The 20929-nt window shown below is 41.7% G+C and overlaps 1 protein-coding gene across 2 annotated transcripts in view; it reads left to right on the top strand.

Annotated features, from left to right (window-relative positions):
- Positions 1–20929, top strand: part of LOC114648143 (metabotropic glutamate receptor 4-like) — a 983563-nt gene that overhangs the window by 533663 nt on the left and 428971 nt on the right. The window lies entirely within an intron of this gene.

Raw genomic sequence — 20929 nt, 5'->3', positions numbered from 1 at the left:
TCTCACATCGGCCACAGTCAGATTTAATGCCTGGTCAATAAGAGGAGAGGCGGTCTTCCTCATCACCATGTTGTTCTTTGCTTCAAACAGTGCATAGAAGTTATTCAGAGCATCTGGAAGGGAGGCGTCACTGTCACAGGTAGGTGGTGTTGTCCTGTAATTGGTGATATCCTGGATGCCTTTCCACTTGCTCCGTGCTCTGTCATGTAGGAAAAGTCCATGGATTCTCTGGGCATGCGCGCGCTTTGCTGCTCTGATGTTGCGGGATAGTTTGGCCCTCACTGTTCTCAGAGCGATTTCGTCATCCTTCCCTGAAGGCAGAGTCCCGGGTCCTCAGTAGCACATTTCTCTATATGTCTAAGGTATGTGTTGTTTATTTCTCATGCATTCATGTTTGATCAGTCAATGGTGTATAATGCCTTTTATAACAACCTCATTCACAAAGCAGTTTACTATAATAACAAAAGAAAATAATGCAAGGTACATTACAAAATAATTTAGATGCAAGATAGCTGACAAGCAAAATATGGTGAGTCAGGTAAATGCACTCTCTCTGTGAAGTCAGCATACAAAGTTAAAAAAAAAAAAAGTCAATTGATTTTACAAATTGACACACAACACAGCAATCAATATCATTATATTTAGATATAATATTAATAATTCTTATATTTATATAGAGCTTTTTATCCCTACTCAAAGTGCTTTACATAATGAGTGTATGTTTATTTTGGGTTCTTCCAGTAAAGGTTTCCTATTGGCCATTTACCAGTATTTGTGTTGCTATCCGATGTTTAGATTTCTGAAATCAAAATGTGAAAATGAGCATGACAATGGCAATAGCCAATGTACAATATACTGCAATCTATGCACAGTCAAATTTGGTAGCATCATCAGAAAATCACAAAAAAAAGAAGACTGTGCACACTACAAGATAGCCAATGGAACTTTCTCACATAACAGAAATTGTTCCGATTGTGTGACAGCCCTATTGTAAAATGCAATTGGGTACCGCAACAGCTCACATGCTACATGTGAAATGATGGTTGATAATGGCCAATGAAACTGAAAATCGAGCTGTCTCAGAAAATTAGTCTGTGATTGTAAATCGTGCCAAAATCTCACAGTGTATGCCCGGCATAATTTATCAACTGAGTGCTGACTTCCCAGGACAGTTGTGCTCAACCAGTTTTCCTTGAAGCCAATAGTGTGCTGCTTCAAGGAGATGGTGCTGTACAAAGGGTTAAACACTGCCTGCAATCTCAACCCTTTGTTTCTTTTTCCCATCTGTCATGATATGCAAAACATGAGAAAGCAGACAGACAAGCTTCTCTCCTGTTTGTGAGGTCCAAAGCACCCATGTTCCTTGCTGTTTGTTTCTACACCAAATGCATTGTACTTCCAGATGATCTCTCATTGGATGTCAGCTCTCATGTACACAGAGCCCGCCACTATGACTAAAGGCAAAATTATTACTGTAGCGAGTCGCCGACTAGTTGGAGGGAGTCACTGGACATGTCACATTACACGACTGCTTTCATGGGTACCATCTCCAACTCACTTAAGTAATGGAACTGAAAATCACTGAAAAAGTCATGTAATGTGGTATACCTTAAGCAAGGGCATAAAATAATAAAACAAAAAATCTTGCAGTGAAAGGGTGGCACATTGATAGTGCTGCTACCTCACAGCACTTCTGTTCCCTCCCGCCATCCAGAGTCATGCATGTTAGGTGGCGATGCTAATTTAGTCCCTGTGTGTGTTTGGTGTGTGGGTGTGTTTGCCATGCAATGGGCTGGCAGCCTGTCCAGGGTTTGTTCCTACCTTGTACCCTATCCTAGCTGGAATAGGCTGCAGCCCCCTCATGACCCTGGTGTGGATTAAGCAGGTCAGAAAATGACATGAGATATGACAAAAAAATCCAAAGTCCAGCTTAGTGTTCTGACTTCCCCAGGAGGCACTGCACTTCCGTTCATTGACAAGATCTTAGACTAAGAAGATAAAAGGCCTCTTACCTGAACAGTTTAAAATATCTTCTAAACAACCTACATTTTTGGAGAAGTGCATTTGGAACATCCCTATGCAGTTAAACATACCTATAGTTGCTTTCACCATATTCAGTCCTGTTACATGTAAGTGCTCATTGAAACAGAAGTGGGATGAAAGTCTGGGAATCACTGCAGTTGTGACATGGGAAGGAGAGAACACAAATGGATAAGCCAGCGGCTCCCAAGGAATGTGGCACTTCCTTATTCTGTGTTGACTCTGTTGCTTAAATCAGTAGATACCACATATCAGTGACTAGGCATTATTTTCACAATTACTGGTCGGTACATTGTTGCTTTGTACTACTGTATGTGTATTCTTAGTACACTATTTCTTAAGGCTATAATTTCCTTTCTGTTCTCTTTAGATACTTCAATCTTTCACTCTTGACATCTGATCAGGTCTGTAAAGAATACGACTACTTTGGGTTTTCCTTTCTTTAGCATGAAAAGGTGTGCAGTGTACTCTGTTTGACGGGGTCAAATGATGCTGAAGTCCAGCAAAAATAAAAAGAGGCATAAGCAGTCCCTATGTGAATACAGAAAAAAGGTTGAGAACCTCAGTTGCAATACATAAGAAAAAAATAATAAAATGTTTTATTTCTAGAAAGTTCAGAATAATTTAAAATTGATGTGTTAAACTTTACAAACAGCCCTGTGGGAAGCATGGTATACACAACACAGAACAGAGAACAGAAGTAGAAAATGAATATTTTAATAATACAGTATATAGGCTGGCTAAAATGTAAAAATTATTTTAGAGCATCATGGCAACTTTTTGACTTGTTGAAATCTTCTCTGATTTGAGTACTTACCAGTAGGAATTAGAAAGTACAAATCATTAACTAAAATGTAGACTTTAGCAATTGTATCTATGTGTTCAGTTCAATTGTTAAAGTAATAATATCAAAGTAAATTCTTGGTGTGGTTTGCACCCTCAATGACTTTGACTTAACCTCCCAGTGTTTCAGTTTAGAATCATTTACCATATATACTCGTGTATAAGTCGGGTCTTGAAACCCAAAAAATCGATCATAAAATCAGACCCCGACTCACGTTCAGAAATACAACACTTATTATTATTATTTTTTTTTACATCATCTTGCTTCCTCCAATCACACACCAGTTTCTCAGAGACATCGAATTTTGTTGCAGCAGCGCAGTTAGCAATTTCTTTCGCCACTTCAATGACTTTTAATTTAAAACCAGCTTCATATTTTCATCTGATCGAACACTCCATCGTAGATAAGGGATGTTCTTATGATAAAGGTGTATGAGGAAGTGAGATACAAAAAACACGCAACAGTGCAAACATTGCTTTGGAATAGTTTGGGTATTACCGTATGGTTACATAGGCACAGTACATACGTAGAAAAAAAAAGGCAGTGTGCTTCCGTGGTTACTCTCTCAGGTGGGCATTAGCATATCATAATCTCTTGGATCAATAGCGTGAGTTTTCTGCATTCAACTTATATGACCGACATTATAAAATACAGGAAATTATACGGTAAAATCAAGCCCCGACTTATCCGCGGGGAGAACTTAAATGTGAGTATATACAGTAGTTGGAAAGGGTGATCAACTTGCCAACCTTTACGATTCAGAACAGGAACCTCCTGTAAATTGATACACACAAATAGTGGCATGGAGAGAGAACTAAATATGCCAGTTTGAGGAAGCAGGAGCTGCAAAGTACTGCTGAGCTTTAATGGCCAGTGGCACCTGTGAAGCTCAGGAGTAAGAGAACTGTGGAGTGGAAAAAAAAACCCCGCAAATTCTCCTATGACAGGAGAGGGCAGGTAACTTAATGAAGTGTAAGATGCTAAGGTGAGAAAAAACTTTCTGGCCAATAGGGGAAAGCGCATGATCCTCTGTCTGGAGAAATTGAACAGTTTAAAGTTATGGTCCAACAGAACTAGCAGAAGGCTCAGTATTGTCAATCTAGCATGTTAGGTGACACCTCACAATCTCTAATTGGGAGATGTGGGACCATGTTGCCCTGTTAAAGGTGGTAATAGAGAAGGTAATTCCAGAACGCGTTTTTGCTTTGGTAACAGGTCTTGTGATTTCTCAATTTTCAACTTTGTTTTGTTTTGGTTTAAGGTTTACATTTATTCTCCTGGTTCATTTCCTAATCTTTTTAAATTCAGTCTTTCATCTCCACCCCAGCTTGGCGTAACAGTAACATCCATGAACAAAAAGCACAACACAAAGTGGTGGCACAAAATACTAAAAATATCCAAAAAATAATAATCTCAAAATGAAAAGGAAATTGCAAAACACATGCAAAAGTAAGATCTACAAAAATGCTCAAATCTTAGCAAAAATGCCCAAAGATCTTTGCTTCTTGGCAGAAACCAGAATGCACAAGAACAGAGGAATGTGCAGATACCTTGCATCCACCCATCCATCCTGCTATATCCTAACTACAGGGTCACAGGGGTCTGCTGGAGCCAATCCCAGCCAACACAGGGCACAAGGCAGGAAACAAACACCAGACAGGGCACCAGCCCACCACAGGGCACACGCACTAGGGACAATTTAGAATCGCCAATGCACCTAACCTGCATGTCTTTGGACTGTGGGAGGAAACCCACGCAGACATGGGGAGAACATGCAAACTTCACACAGGGAGGACCCGGGAGGTGAACCCAGGTCCCCAGGTCTCCCAACTGCGAGGCAGCAGCGCTACCCACTGTGCCACCTTGCAGTGAACTGAAATAATTTTTTGTGATCAGATATTTGTGAATAAAGCACAAGAAATAAACCATTGCCACTAACTTTCTAACAGTAGATAAGACCAAGAACTGCCCTCAACCACCCTGGCCCTGTGAGGATAGTGTTACCAAACAGGGTAAATATGAACGGTGATATATCTGTAGTAAATCCAAAAAACCATTCGGAGATACGGATGTCACCAGTTGCCCACCTTCCCACCAGCCAATCAGCCGATGCCCATCACTTAATATTGGGGCCAAATGACCTGGTAATCTGTGATTCAATGAGCTTGTGAAAAACCAAGATGTAGAAAGAAGGCATCTATAAATCAGAAACAGTCATTGACTTTTCAATAAGTGTGCCCATGTCTCCTCCAATAAAATGCCCAAGAAGTTGCATACTGCGCATTTAGACTGTGACCAGCTTATAGGGAGTCAAGAGGCTTTCCTCCTTTTATATGAGGTAAGTAAAAAGTAATATGTAAAACTGAGATGAAGCACCTGATATGGAAAAGCCATTTACACTCAACATGTGTGACAGGTTGCTTATCAAGACTGCAGCTCAAGCCATCCTTATTGCAAAAATGTATTTCTGGATTCATTTGTATGGGCCCATCAAAATGTCTGTTGCCTTCTAAGGAGATGAAGTCACCTGGGAAGTGTGGAAAAGACTGATTTGCTTTACTGGTGTATAAAATGGGCATGTGTTGGAATTGGTGCAAACAATCAAATGCACTTTTTGGACCTGCAATTGGCCTGTGCTCTTTATCATTAGAATTATCATCCGTTCCTAGTGGACAGTCTCTATCATATTTGTTGGCTCTTGCTTGTTCCTGTCAGACTTGTAATTCAAGACATTAACACTGTCTCCTCAGCCATGCTTGATCACATCTTTGCTCAGCCTGGCTACAATGGGCATATTCACTTGGAAAAGCAATGCCGATATTTATTCTTATAAGACGTTTACAACTACTTAGTGCTTTTGTGGACGCTTTGCCAGTGTTTTGATGTGACCAGCCTGTTCAGCTCAGCTCATTGATTTGAACTGAACTTGTGTTTCTAAAATAATTTAAGTTTATTTAGACTTACGGTTGTGGCCAATTGGCTGTAGACCCACAACTTCCTCAACCTGCCAATATGCCATTTGTTCAAATTTGGGATCACTTGTGTAATTCTGATTTTGCATAATTGTAAGAACTATATAAATGAAAACATTAAACAAGAAACATATTGCCTCATCAGGTTTTGCATTTTAGTTTTGTCAAACATAAAATGATAACATAACAGTCTCCAATCTGCTCAGTCATACTCAAGAGTTGTCAGGGACCACAGCCTATAACAGTAGGAACCAACTCTGGACAGGACCGAAAGCAGAAACTAAAGGAACAAATAGAAAAAAGCCTATTGTGGTTGCATTTAACGTTAATTCTAATAAAGAAAGCCCATTATGGGTAGAATCCATTCTGGCTTCTACTTCTGGTACTTTCACTTTGTAAGAACCAGCCCTGGATGAATGCTAGTCTGATTATAAGGTAGCGTAACGTTCTAATTCAGTGATGTAGGGGGGTGGAATTATATCCTGGCAGCCATGTCTCATTTCATAAAAACATTGAACTCATTTATTTATTCACTGAAATCATTTATTCCACCTTAGAGTTGCTAAGGCCAAAGCCCAATATGGTAGGTATTGGCACATGGCAAGAGACGACCTTGGACTGAATGCCAGTCCATAACAAAACTAATAATATCATACTACAAATCATAAAAATGAAAGGAACAGAAGAGCCATGGTTGCCATGCTGGCATTGGTGTCCAACAAGAAGCAGTTACAGTTCAATATCCTTCAATCCATAATGCCGAGGCAGCTGTCAACAGGTTCTCTTTATAATAAAATGAACGCCATCTGTTTAACTTTTTCTGATTTGTCTTCACATGAAAACTAGCCATGCAGTGTAGCCGCCGATGCTTTAGACAAGCCAAGGCATGACTGCCCTTTCGTTCTTCAATCGTCATGAATCACCTTCTACTGCAGCCTTGCACCTCCCATTTCATCATTTTTAAATTAAAATTGCAACTTTCACAGTGTTGCTCAATTATTCTTCCTCTTTTCATGGAAAAGGGAAATGCGCAGGCTCTTCTGACATGAAAAATATGTGGTTATTTACACACACATATAAATCATCAATCCCATGTGTGGAGTAATGGAGGGCTCATTTTTCTTCAGCAGTGCTTGCCATAATGAAACTACCTGCTATATTTTGTGATTGCGCTTTGTTTATGTACCGGTGTTGCCACTGGGTGGCACAACAAAAATGAACAAAATGGCAGATTTAGCATGCAAGTGAGGCCAATTGTAATCATTGTAGCTTTTAATTCCTTATAAATTCTCATAGATCTCATGGTGACCTCCCTATTTTAGTATTTCACTGTCACTATAATTTACTTGGGGGACCAGACATCCCAGTATCAGGAACAGTCAAAATTTCAGGCTATACATTTCCATAAATAATTGAAGAATACCCAAATGTCCCAATTTTAACAGGCTGCCCATCTAATAAAGCATTGCTCCAACCAAACAAACATCCTCACAGTGCCTTAAGAGCCGCACATATAAAGCTCCAAGAGGGAAGCCCATACGCAAACTCTTCAAAGTAATATACGTATAATAGCAGAGTCAAAACTCCCAAGAGGATACGGATGATTAAGAATTTGTGTTAAGTCTGAACAGCTTTACTGCAAGGACCAAGAACTTGACATAAACAAATTACTGCCATTTATTTGTTTCCATATAAACAACTGTGCTGAATTCTATGTGTTCATTTATGAAGTGTTTGGTTATTTTTCCCCTGTGCCCTGATCTCTTCTCTGATGATCATGGAGTAAAGTAAACATTAAACAAATGAGGATGGGCTTTATGCTTGCGCATACATGCTATACAAGTGTCCTGGTTTGAGACTTTGAAAGTTTGGTCACCCCATAATTTACCCACAGATTGTGTCACATATACCTGATATCCTTAATAGTCAGGGGCTCTAATAAAGTTTGCCTTTCATTTCTTTTTTTTCTCTAACATTTGTCATAACTGTTCAGCTTTGCAAGTCCCGTTTCATGAACATTACAGCAGACAGACTTGCTCAAACACAAAAGGAATTACAAAAGGGTTTTATTTATTATTATTATTATTAAACAATTTTATTTAACTTCACTCCTCTGATTGTTTGTTTGTCTGGGTTAAATCTTGCAACTGATTTTACACCCACTTTTGGTGAAGCGAATTTCTTCAAATTTTACATACGTGCATCGATGACAATACAATAATCTGTCAAAACCGATGCAATTACGTAACAAATTTCGGCGTAATCAATGGTTATTCGATTCCAATTATGCACACACAACAATGACGGAGAGAGAATATAGTGCGATATAGGAGCATACAAGTGAGAGACGCATCGGATTGCCCCCACTTGTCTCTTCCTGTGAATGGAGTGGGTAAATACGCATACCGACTTTACTGTCTGTGTCCGGGTTCAAGTTCACAATGGCATCCCAGATGGGACCTCCTGCCTGGTAGAAGGCGGGGGACCCATTTAAAAAATCATTTTGTTAACCGCCCGGCACAGCAGACGAGGGCACGCACATGTTGCAGCGCGCACACACCGCAACCAACAGCTTGAAAGAAAGCTGCCAGAGGTCCACGGGGGGAAGAAGAAGGGCAGGCAAGCCCTGAGAGTTGCGAGTCCTCAAACAGGCATCATTGTCACGGATGCCCGGGTCGGCACAGCAGCTGAAGTGGCCACCCGGCTGAAACACGCACTGGGAGATGAGATCCGGGAGGTAAGTCTCATGCACAATTGGCCTGGCGGAGCTTACCTTGCTGTCCCCTGGTGTTACTTTTTAGAAGTGGACTGCCCGGATTCGCGTCTGTGGCCGAAACATGCCGACCCGTGGAGCGATGGTGAGACAACTGCAGAAGAGGACAAGGAATCTCTACATTTCTTACAATAACTGCAGGCTGAAAGGCACTCAGAAGTTCATTTTCCCATCGGGCCCAATCAAAGGGTGAAGGGGGTGGTGGAGGACTGGATAGCCCTCCCTGAAGCAGGTGAAGGATTGGACGGCTTGTGTCGAGTGCCCGTTGGTGATTGGTTGAAGGTGGGGCAGATGAATGTCCATCCTGAGCCAAAGAAGAAGCCGACTGAGTCTGCACAAGAGGCATAAATAAAATTGTTTTACTTAAACATTTTTTTAAATATTTTTATTTATTTAGGTTATGTTAATTGGTAATTGTAAATTGTTATGTGTGTGTAAGAGTGGTCCCAGTGATTTTTTCACCCTGTTTTTAACAATAATAATAATAATAATAATAATAATAAATGTTATCTATATAGCGCCTTTCCCATGTTCAAGGCGATTATCTCATCTTGCTGAGACAGACTTTGACCCACAAAACTCTCAAATGGATTGAGAAGGTTCTAGAACCTACTGATTGGACTCAGTACAATGAGGGCTACAGTACCTGCACAGTCCTTGAATGCACCTGAATGTTACACCAGGTGTACATTTTCTAACTTTTTTATGATTTGCTTACCTATTCAGTTCAGTGCAGGTTTGTGAGGAATGACCCCATATGGTAGGACAAGTCCTGAAACGAACCTTAGAGTTAACAGTGTAGGATCCATAAATATAGAAAGGTGTTTTCTTTAGGTTAGCATGGAGTTTACATTAAGTAGGTTTATATGGCACCTTCTTCCATGAGTAAAATCACAAGGCACTTGAAGAATGCAATGGAAACCAAGCATTATAATTGCATTGAAATATAAATTCACTTTTTATGGAGAAAAAGAGAACTATAATTAATATTGAAATATAATTTATTCATTGAGCCATTTTCTGAAGTGCTTAATCTATTACAAGGTCATGGCTGAACTGATCTACCCGTCCATTTACTCAGTCTGTATAATACAATTACAGATTTCTTGGAAACCTTGAGCTCATCCTGGCAGCACTAGATGGAAGCCTGACAATCCATGGTGGGCCACATGGTCATAGGCTCTGAATGAGACAGCACTTAGCAGTCACAACTTCAGAGACATGACCTCAGGTCTCACTGGTTGTTACACCTTTCACATGGTACAGGCATCCACAGCTGGGCCATTGAACAACTTTAGACAATGTGTGCCAGAGCATTGCCGTAAGGCACGTATCCCCTACCCTAATCCTGAAGTCTGGGTGACTGTTAGGGCTTTTGACTGTGACTCGTAGACTTTGGCTTGTGATACACTCAATCACACAAAGCCAGTTAGAGCTGTTGATTATACTAACCTGCATATATCCAAAAAAATGGGCAGACACAGGGCGAGCAGGTTAATTTAACACAGACAGTCACAGTTGTGAGGCTGACACACAAACCACTGCATCACTCTGCTGCCTAGCTGAAATAATTTAGCTTTGCAAATCAGATTATCTGTTGTAGGATCAATAAAAAAAATTGCAAGTATGCATTTACACAGAAAGTATCGGGTAACGACTCCACCATTTCTACACCACTAAGCAGACATAATGCTAGCTGCAAGTCAGATTCCCTTTGGAGCAGATGTCTGCATGGAAATCAGTCCAGTTTCATTCTGCAGCAGAATGCCAACCTGCATGCAGCCATCCAGTTTCTCAACCTGCTTAATCCATTGCAGGGCTTGAGAGAGGTCAGGTCACATCCCAGCATCATTAAGTGCAAGGCAGGGAACAACCCTAGAGGGAACACCAAGCCGCACAGCCACAATCACTATGGTCAGGTCAGCCAAACCTGTACATCTTTTATATTTAGGAGGAAACTGGAATTGTGAGAGTGGGTGACTATTTTTAAAGTGAAAGAGCATCTTTTTAGATAATGAAGAAGACCAAGTTAGAGCGTTGAACAGGCAGCTGTTCGGTTTGAAGACATTGCAAGTTGTTTCTTTCTTTGGGCAGGGATGACTGGGTGCTAACTATACTGGAAGTATGTCAAGCCATTTTGTGAGCTGTCAGTTAATGTGTCGATATACAGTTTACAATGAATGTATTTCTGCAAATACTTGTGGTCTGTATATGGTATGATAGAATACATGGCATTAGGCCTTCAACTCAAATTAAATACATATTTACCCACTGAAGTAAAACTTTTATTCTCTATTTGTATAAATCACAATAATTGGGCTGCCCATGTATTTGTTCTGTTAGAACCCTGAATAGGTAATTGAATTGTTCAGGGTGCCAGAAGTGGGATTTGAACCAGCAGCCTTGTGGTTTAAAGCCTTTGCTGAAAGCACACTCTGCCTTTTTGGATGACCCAGTGAATAATCAAGGTCCACATCTACTACTGTAGGCTGTCAGAAATGTTAGGAGGCGTTTGTTCCCATAAAGGTGTTAGAATCACAGAGACCACATAAAGTGGGTCTACTAGGTCGATTGTCAAAAGAAGTCTGAAAATGGATTACACCAATGACGTTGTTTTACCAGTGTATTCATGCCAGGTGCTGTCTTTCAATTCCCTTTTGTATTTCCATATTTTGGGGTCTACACTGTATTATAGATCAGAGACTATTACTGTATGTTGTAGTGTATGGGGCACCGGCACTTAAATCCTAAGACTGCTCATTCAATACCCACCCTTGCCTAACTTTGTGATCCTGAGCTAGTCACTTAACCTGCCTGTGTTCCAAATTAAACATTATCCTCTTTAATAAAACCCCTGTGTGCGTCCAGTGTCCGTGTGTGTGTGTCTTCTGGTGAAGTGCGCATGCGCGGGGCACGGTGCAATGCTTCAAAGCAGATGGTTCAAAGGCCGCCTGACGCGTCACACACAACAGAGAGGTCGGGACCTATAAAATATCGCGCGGCCGATCCAATCGGCTTTCGGAAAATGAGGTAAGACCTAAAACATAAAACACGAAAAATCCAATCGGGTACTGAGACACGGAGACCAGCTTCCCCATTGTTGTGCAAGTGTTCACTCTGAGGATGTCAGATTTGCGATTAAGAAGCTTGGCCCAGTAAAGTGTAAAGTGTCAGTCGTTGAAGGGGTTTTCCTAAATATACGAATTTTCATGATATTACAATACAATGACTTTTAGAAGTAGATTTATTTTCGCGCACATTACATCAGTTGCTGGGGAGAATCTGCTGTTTGCCCACTGTTGTGATAGAAAATTAAACGCATATTACGGACAGCAAAGCCAGTATTACTGTCAGAGAAAATTACAGGCATTTTATGGAAAAAATTTAATGAGGTAAAAGGTCCCTTGCCATTTAATATAGACTGTTCCTACTAATGTTTATGGACTACTGCTCTAGCGCCCGTTATTGTAACGGGCTTAATGTCTAGTATACACAGTATACTGTATATATCTGTAAACAGTTGTAATGTATGCTGATTTGGTAAGTCACGCTGGAACAAAGTCATCAATGGCATACATAATAATACTTTGTAAAAGCAGCAGAGTAGTGGGTTCAGGTCTTAGCCTGGTCACTGAGTGTGAAGTTCGCATCTTTTTCAGTGTTTGTTCATGTGTTCAGTGCAGGATTTACGTATAAGCTACACAAGCTATAGCTTAGGGCCCCCGCCTTCTTGGGGGCCCCCAAAACAAATTGTCCGAGTGAGCAATTGTCATATATACTTAAAAATTCTACAGCATTATTTGTCCCAATCAGGCCCGGCCTTAGGCATAGGCGAAGTAGGCGACCGCCTAGGGCCCCGGTGTCCGGGGGGCCCCGGATCGACTCCTTGGTCTAATTTTCACGCATTTCACAGAGCTTCCAGGGGGCCCCTGGACCCCCCTTTCGCCTAGGGCCCCATAATACCTAAGACCGGGCCTGCATGTGTTGGGTTAACTGGCAGCACTAAATTGCCACTCATCTGAGTGAATGGGGCCTACAGTGAACTGATGTGCCACTAAAGGATTATTTTAGCCAGTGATTTCAGGTACCCTACTGGGCTACATCTCTAGAATTATGGAAAGAATTTTATAATTCAGTACAGTACATGTGAATCAATGAAGTGTCCTTGGTAGGACTGCTCTGTATAGAAAGGCAGTTTATTTGTTGGCACGATGGTACACTGGTTAAATTACACTGGTACCCATGGTTTCAGATTCCTTCCTGAGTACTTCATTTGTAGAATTTAAATGATCTTTCAGGGTATTCATATCTTCTTTCTGTTTCCCAAAGACAAGCATGCCAACCTATTTAGTGATTGATAATAGAGGAAATTGACCCAATGTGGACATGCCATGTGACTGGCATCATGTCTAGTGTTAGTTGTTGCATACAGGGCACCGGATCCACATGTCCCAGAACCTGATAAGAACTGTTTAGAAAATAGAGTTTTGTTTGTTAATTTCATCCAACACAGTACTGCCAAGTATGTACCATTATTTTAGTGACCACCTAGTGCAGAATGAATGCCAGGCAGAAAATGATTATGCTGCAGTTATCTCAGATAAGCACTTTAACTGTATTACCACAGATACAGAAACAAAAAGTGCCTTATATCACAGAATTTAAGCCAACAATCCACAGCCTACGATTTTCATTAAACCTATTGTTACTTTTTCTGAACTGTTTTTTTGTTAGTCTTTGTGCCCCTTTACCCTTGACAATCTGTGCAACAATCTAGTACTGACCTAAATAATAATAACATGTAATTTTCTCAAATCCAATTCAGGATTGTGGGGGGGCACAAAACTATCTTGAATATATAGGGTGCAGAATAAAAACTATGCCTGGATTTGATATCTGTCCATTGCAGGGCCTACTAACCCACATACAGTAAGGCAAATTTAGGATTGCCAGTCACAATCATGCACACATATTCTGGATGAAGACTGAAATATGAACAGAAACAATACAAAAATAGTGAGAACATGCAAAATCTACACAGGTAGTGACCAAGCATTAAATTCCAATCCAGGATGCCATGAGGTGTCACCATGCTTTCTTGAATGGTATATGTATATACATACACATATTGGAATGGGTTCAAGGGCACATTAGGCAAAAACGGAGTTTGGGTACCAGCCAGTAATTCAATTTGATGATGGGGAAAAAAAAATTGAAGACTAAGGACACACGTAAGTGCAAAACTGAAATAAGTCAAAATAGAATAAGTCAGAGTTGAGAGAATATTCTGTTTTCTTCAAATGGTGGTCCTCAAAATGACCCTTACTTCGTGATGTTATATTTCAGCCAACGTTCTTCACCTGGCTGTGGTTAAAATGTCATATTTTTATCTATTTCAATCATTTTGTATGTTATCAGTGTTGATTATTTAGTTTCTATTTGACAATATTATACTCTGCCATGTTCCTTATATTTTGTGGGTGGTCCCCCAAAAGGTGGGGCCACCTGCCCATCTCCACAAACGACTGCAGATGGAAAAGGAGAGGTTACTAGTGATGCAGTCCCTCTCTGCTAGGGCCAGTATTGTTTATTTTATTACAGCCCTGAAGGTGTCCCCCAAGTGTGTATACTTCACAATACACATTTACATATTCATATACATATAACATTGTAACTACCAGGGGGCGCCTGTAAGCCCCAAACCACAGACACAGTAAATCCCAACATGTTTCTAGATTAAAATAAAAGGTATTTATTCTTCCCCAAGCACATTTACAAAATCACCCTTCCAAAAAGCAGCCACAATAAGGATAAATTAAACCAAATCCTCCTCCTTTCTCCTGCAATTGAGTGTTGCCCGATGCTTCTCAACTCTGACTCCGCCATGTGAGGCAGCAGGCTTCTTTTAAGCTGGACCAGGGAATGCTTCCGATGTCATGTCTTATCTTCCTGGAAGCACCTTCAGGCCATATATAAAGTAGTAAGGTCCTCACCCTATAGCACTCTCTGACAGCACCCAGGGACCCCGACAGTGTTGCACTTCAGGACTCCAATTCCCAAGCACCCCTGAGGACGTCCCAACTGGGCTGCCACATGAGGATCACTACTACCTGTCATATGGGTGACAGAACTACTTCCGACTCTCTGCTTCCACTAGACCATCCATTATTTTATACAGCCTGGGCACAAAGTTATTTTCTAGCCCTGTCAGCTAAACCATCTTCTCTTATGCTATAGCTTCCCATCTGGATATGAAACCATCCTCCTTCCCAGCTGCGATGCCTGTTCTCCTCTTACAACATATACATATACATATTCATATACATATACATATATAAATATATATACTGTAGTGGATGGCTGGGACCCATGCCCCCTTGACACTGGATCAGGGGAAGCAGCCATGGGGTGCACACTACATCCCCCGGAATGCTTGGTTGCAGCCTCCCTGGGTTACATCAGGGCCACTATCATGGAACACCAGAGCTCATCTCTGTTGGGCTCCATGGCCACCACCAGGGGGAGCTGCACGGCTTAATGATCCTGTGTGGGCTGGAATGCAGCCACACCCGGAAGTGCAGCCTGAATGAGGTTAATTATCACCTGAAGCACTTCCTGGTGGGCTATAAGAAGAGCCTGCAGCCACTACTAGGGGGGCCGGAGTCAGGAGGAGGAGGACAAAGTTGCCTGGGAGGAGTGGAGGAAGAAGAAGAAGAGGAGGAGTGTGTTTTGGATGTTTTTCTTTTGGTGTGTTTTTGGGACTGTGTAGTGCCTGTGGGACATGGGGAAGACATGCTCCACGGCTGAAGACAAGAATAAAATCTTTTTGTTTATTTTTACCTGCACCTCAGTTGTCAGTCTGTGTCGGGTCGATGCCTATATAGCGCCTTTGCCACAATACATATACATAGATTAGTGGGATCATTACTCACATGTAGGGACTACAGTGAAATTCTTATTGCATGTGGTAATGAGCAACATTTTCCAATTCATATACTTAAAAATAGATATAGACATGCATACTGTACATGTTACCGACCTCAGGCCTAGGGGAACCTGGGCCAGGTACAACCCACTGTTGCTACAGGGTGTAGCCACAGCGATATGGTGTAAAGCATAAAAGAAACAGACAGCAGTCCCGAGTCTCAGACCATACTTCTCTGTTCTCTTCTTTTTTTTTATTCTCCTTTTCCCAGAAATACAGTATATATATGCTTCAATATCTGCATAGATCAACATGGTAATCAGTGAAACAATGCTGCAAGCCAATTTCCTCTGTATAACAAATAGTGTAAACACATTTACTTTTACCAATGTCCTCAGAACTCGTTAATTTTCCAAGGAAGCAGACAGTTCTATATCCCCACATTGTGTGTAGATGAGAAACTAAATCAAAGCAGTCTGACTATTCAAAGCAGGTGACTCTTTAGCAAGACAGGTAAATATTTATGTCCTGTAGATAGCCATCAGCAATAACCTGTAGCAGAATTTTCCAGAAATTCGGCCTTTTCTTTAAAACACTGGTTTACAGCCCATTACACTAAGCAACACACCGAAATGTCATTTTCTTTAGAATACTGAATTCTAGCCCATTACATATACAGCATATTTAAAATCAGAGGTACAAGTCAGCTATTTCTGTGTAATTGTAATTGATATTCTCAGCAGCAAAGGATGCTCACTTTTAGGACTGGGGCCATGCTACAATGATTTTTAAAATATTGTCCAGTTTAGTTCTCCTTCTCAACACGGTTCTGCACAGGTGGCCAATTCTTGTCTAATATAGTGGAATACTGACCACCAAGCTCCGCAATATCTAATATTTTGTTACAAGCCAGTCACCTCTGAGACCCCTAAGTAATATAAGCTGAAAACTGTGCTCACCATACAATTATGAAGAAACAAATGTAAAGGCCACTAAGTTGATAAGAGGCAAGCTATTTTTTCCTCCAGTTCATATGTCACAAAACATTTGACATTTTTAGCTCCATCCCTCTGCATAGCACAGTGAGTGGACAACAGCTGGATTTTCCTAAGTGTCTTACATATTTGGCTGATGCTTTTATCCAAGGTACTTACAACATTTATGGTACAATTAGTTACATTTCTTTTGGTTTTCCAATTAGAGCACAGGCGGTTGAAGTGACTTGCTCATGGTCACACAGTGTCAGCACCTCAGGGTTTGAGGTCCAAAGCCTTAACCACTACACCACACTGCCTTGTTTGACATCAGCCAGCCAAGCTGATTGTCCCTGCATTGTAACTGTATTCTGTTTTTAGCTATTCTGCTGTTGACTTCTTGTTTTCCCTCATCGTTGCTAATTTGTTCATTTTTTTTTTTTGGCTCGCTTGCCTTCTTACTTTCATGTCCCCTACACATGAGTGTCTATGGTACGACATGTAGATTTTGTGTAGCCTGCATAAGGCCACCAAAGAGACTCAGAAGACATTTTAGAACTGCTGAACATCAACCAAGTGGACAGTGTGCAGTCAGAAAAATGGGGACTTGATGGAATCACTGGACAGTGAGCATCTTGATTAATTCGATGCCTTGGAATTAGTGGACAACACTCATTAGATTTAATTGGACTCTGTGTAGTCACGGGTGGCATGGTGGCGCAGTGGGTAGCGCTGCTGCCTCGCAGTTAGGAGACCTTCCCAGGTCCTCCCTGCGTGGAGTTTGCATGTTCCCCCCGTGTCTGCGTGGGTTTCCTCCCACAGTCCAAAGACATGCAGGTTAGGTGCATTGGCGATCCTAAATTGTCCCTAGTGTGTGCTGGGTGTGTGTGTGTCCTGCAGTGGGCTGGTGCCCTGCCTGGGGTTTGTTTCCTGTCTTGCGCCCTGTGTTGGCTGGGATTGGCTCCAGCAGACCCCCATGACCCTGTAGTTGGGATATAGCGGGTTGGATAATGGATGGATGGACAGTGTGGCAGTGATAGTGTTGCTGCCTTGCATTATGGAGACCTGGCTTCAAGTCTGGGGTCCTCCCTGCATGGAGTTTTCATGTACTCCCCATGGGTTTTCTCCAGGTGCTCTGGTTTCCTCCCACAATCCAAAGACATGCAGGTTAGGTGCATTGGCCATAAACTGGCCCTAGTGTGTGGCTGGGGTATATATGTTCGCCCTGTGATGGACTGGCACCCTGTCCAGGGAATTGTTCCTCCCTTGGCACTATGCTATCTGGGAGGCTCCAGCTTCCCTGCGTCCCTGTTCAGGAATCAGCAGGTTATGAGATGACTGACTGATTGAATTATTAATTACAGTTACTAAACAGCATAAAATTAGTAATAATTGGACTCAGTGAAATCACTGAACAGCAAACACATGGATCTAATTGAATATTATTGTGTCTCTAAGCCATGGAAGGTGAGGCTAAGAGGACCCTGGGATCCTGGATAGAAATCGTTGTGACTAAACTGCAGGTAATGGGATCACTAGGGATAGGTGGACATTCTCGAGTCACTAAACTACACCTGACATAGTGCTGCTGAATTCTGTACCTGCAGGTTCACACCTTCCTCAACAGTTCACACAGCCTTACACTACAGTGAGGTCAGAGGTCCTCAGCCTGTTCGAGAAGCATCTGTTGCCAAGCCGAGGTGCTGAACATCCTTAAACTCCTCTGATGATTTTTTTTTGACGGACATCATGACCAAACCAAGACCTTGTCCATTTCCAGCTGATCTGTGTTTTGTAGCTTGAACCAAAGTGTATGTGGAGCATGTGTGACGAGTCCCCAGCTGCACTGCTGGTCACTCAGACTAGTGTGATGGCTGCACAGAGGTGTGCAGAGCCAGACCTTATTTCAGAGCTCAGCATCGCCTGTAAGTAGGCTGAGCAAGAGAAGCAGTGCCACCCAAAACACATGCTACAGTCTCGTGAGCGACCTTTGTAATGACTAAATGTTGAGCAAATGTTTTTAGCAAAATATTATTAGCCAAATGAAGTGAAAGCCTTGCAGTTTTTAGCACTGTCAGCTAAGAGTGCGAACAGATCGGGCTTCGTGCGAAGGAGCGTTTGTGTGGTGTGCTAATGAGTTTGGCAAGCCGCACTAAAGGAATGTTGTGATCAGCTGCAAATGGAGTTTCTAAGAATAGCTGGGCGAAGAACGGGGAAGGCTCTCCTCACACAGAAGGGAGATTAGTGACTCAAATTAAAATCTTTGAATGGAGGCTCTGGCTGGCTCTAAGATGGGAGAGGCGATCTGTGCAGTTGCTTTATGGGGTGGCTCATCTGCATTCGGAAATGCAGTTTTAAGGAAAGAAAATCTTCCTTGCTCTCATTTTTGTATTTATAAACAAGCATTCACACTAATTAATTTGCAGCAAAAAATGGCTAAAAGCCTCACACATATTACAAATACATGTTTTCCTGACATGCAGAATGGTGGTGCAGTAGACACCGCTGCTCCCTTTTTACACCAGGAGTGAAGTGAATGTATGGAAGCTGCACATTCTCCCTGTGTCTGTGAGGGTTTCTCTCCATGTAGTCTGCTTTCCACCATTACACCAAAATTACAAATGGCCATATATAAAGAAGTATGCCATTGCTTCCTGCCTTGCACCAAACTTTGGCTGTATCCTGACCTGGATGAAGTGGGTTAGAAATCAAGAATGGATGGATTCCCGTTACTGTGAAATCTGACAGAAAATTTGCATGCTGCAGCACTCAGCTCCTGCAGTGAATGAACATGAATACAAGAACATAAAGAATCTTTCAGCCACCATGTGCCATCCACACTCAGTCCTCTCCTGCAGGGCTCTATGTGTGAGTATGTGAGTATTAAGGTCAATGTGTGTGTGAAAGTGAGCTGTAGCAAATGTATGCATGCTTGTAAAGCCCAGCACATATCTTTGTGTGTGTGTGTGCGTTCCCAGAACACTGGGAAGCTGGACTTTTTTTCTTACGTCTGCCAGGCTATGATACAGAGCATCTGTTCCTAGAAGCTTGTACTCCCACTCTCCGCTCCCTGCTGGTGGGGAAAACAGACACCACAAGGGGCGTTTGTTTTGGGTGAGATCCCACATATGCTTTCTGCATCTCACGCTCCTGGCACTCAGTGAATGCATGTGCATGTGCTTTCTTTTTTTTCATGTTTTCCCCTCAGATTTCTTCATGTTCTTTAAGCCTGTGGGATGTAGATCTATCAGTTCAAAACATGAGGTAGACTATTCAAATAGTACTTACTGTATGTATGACTGAAGTTGAAATTCAAAACACTGTCAACCGGAACCTTATTCAGGGTTTGGTCCTGCCAGGAGAGTCTTTAGCTCCTATTGTTCTGCTACTAATGATCTTCTAGCAGTAAAAGAAATACTGGTCAGGAGGCAAGATGTTAACCATGAAAACAAATCAAGGATTGAAAGCAGGAAGTTAGAGAATCAGCTGCTGAAGTTAAAATCTGACCAGAAATCGGAGTTCTAAACCAGGGAAGCTATTGCCCAAATTTTAAACTGAGGGTTTTCATTTACAGTTTCTCTGCAGTCTTGGATAGACATGAAACATCAGCGTTGACCTTTGGACCTGTTGCACCTAATATGTTATAAAGATGATGTCATATTACGTGACTTCTAGTCGTGGGAAATGTCAGATTTGCTGATTGCTGCTGCTAATCTCGTCTCTGGACTGTTGTCAGTTTACACGACTGAAAATTACTGGGCATTTGAGCTTTAGTACAATTTTAAAATACAATACAATTTATTTTTGTATAGCCCAAAATCACACAAGAAGTGCCACAATGGACTTTAACAGGGCCTGCCTTTTGACAGCCACCCAGCTTTGATTCTCTAAGAAGACAAGAAGAAAAAACTCCCAAAAAACCCTTGTAGGGAAAAAAAATGAGAGTGTTACTGACCTCAGGCCTAGGGGAACCTGGGCCAGGTACAAGCCACTGTTGCTACAGGGTGTAGCCACAGCGATATGGTGGAAAGCATACAAGAAACAGGCAGCAGTCCCGAGTCTCAGACCATACTTCTCTATCTACTTTATTCTCATTTACCTAGAAATATATAAAAGCTTCAATCTCTGTATAGATCAACATGATGATCAGTGCATGCCAATTTCCTCTGCGGAACAAATAGTGGAAACACATTTACTTTGGTTCAACAATAGTATTGAGGTCAGCTATCAAGAAGTACCTGATTAGAAACCAATGTCCCCAGAACTCGTTCATTTGCAAAGGAGGCAGGCAGTTCTGTATCACCACATTGTGTATGGATGAGATGCTAATCAAAGCAGTCTGATTATACAAAGTTGGTGACTCTTTAGCAAGAGAGGTAAATACTTATGTCCTGTAGATAG

The sequence above is a fragment of the Erpetoichthys calabaricus genome, chromosome 3 (genome assembly GCF_900747795.2).
Source record: "Erpetoichthys calabaricus chromosome 3, fErpCal1.3, whole genome shotgun sequence".
Lineage (NCBI taxonomy): Eukaryota > Metazoa > Chordata > Cladistia > Polypteriformes > Polypteridae > Erpetoichthys > Erpetoichthys calabaricus.
This window is presented reverse-complemented; position numbering and strand designations above follow the sequence as displayed.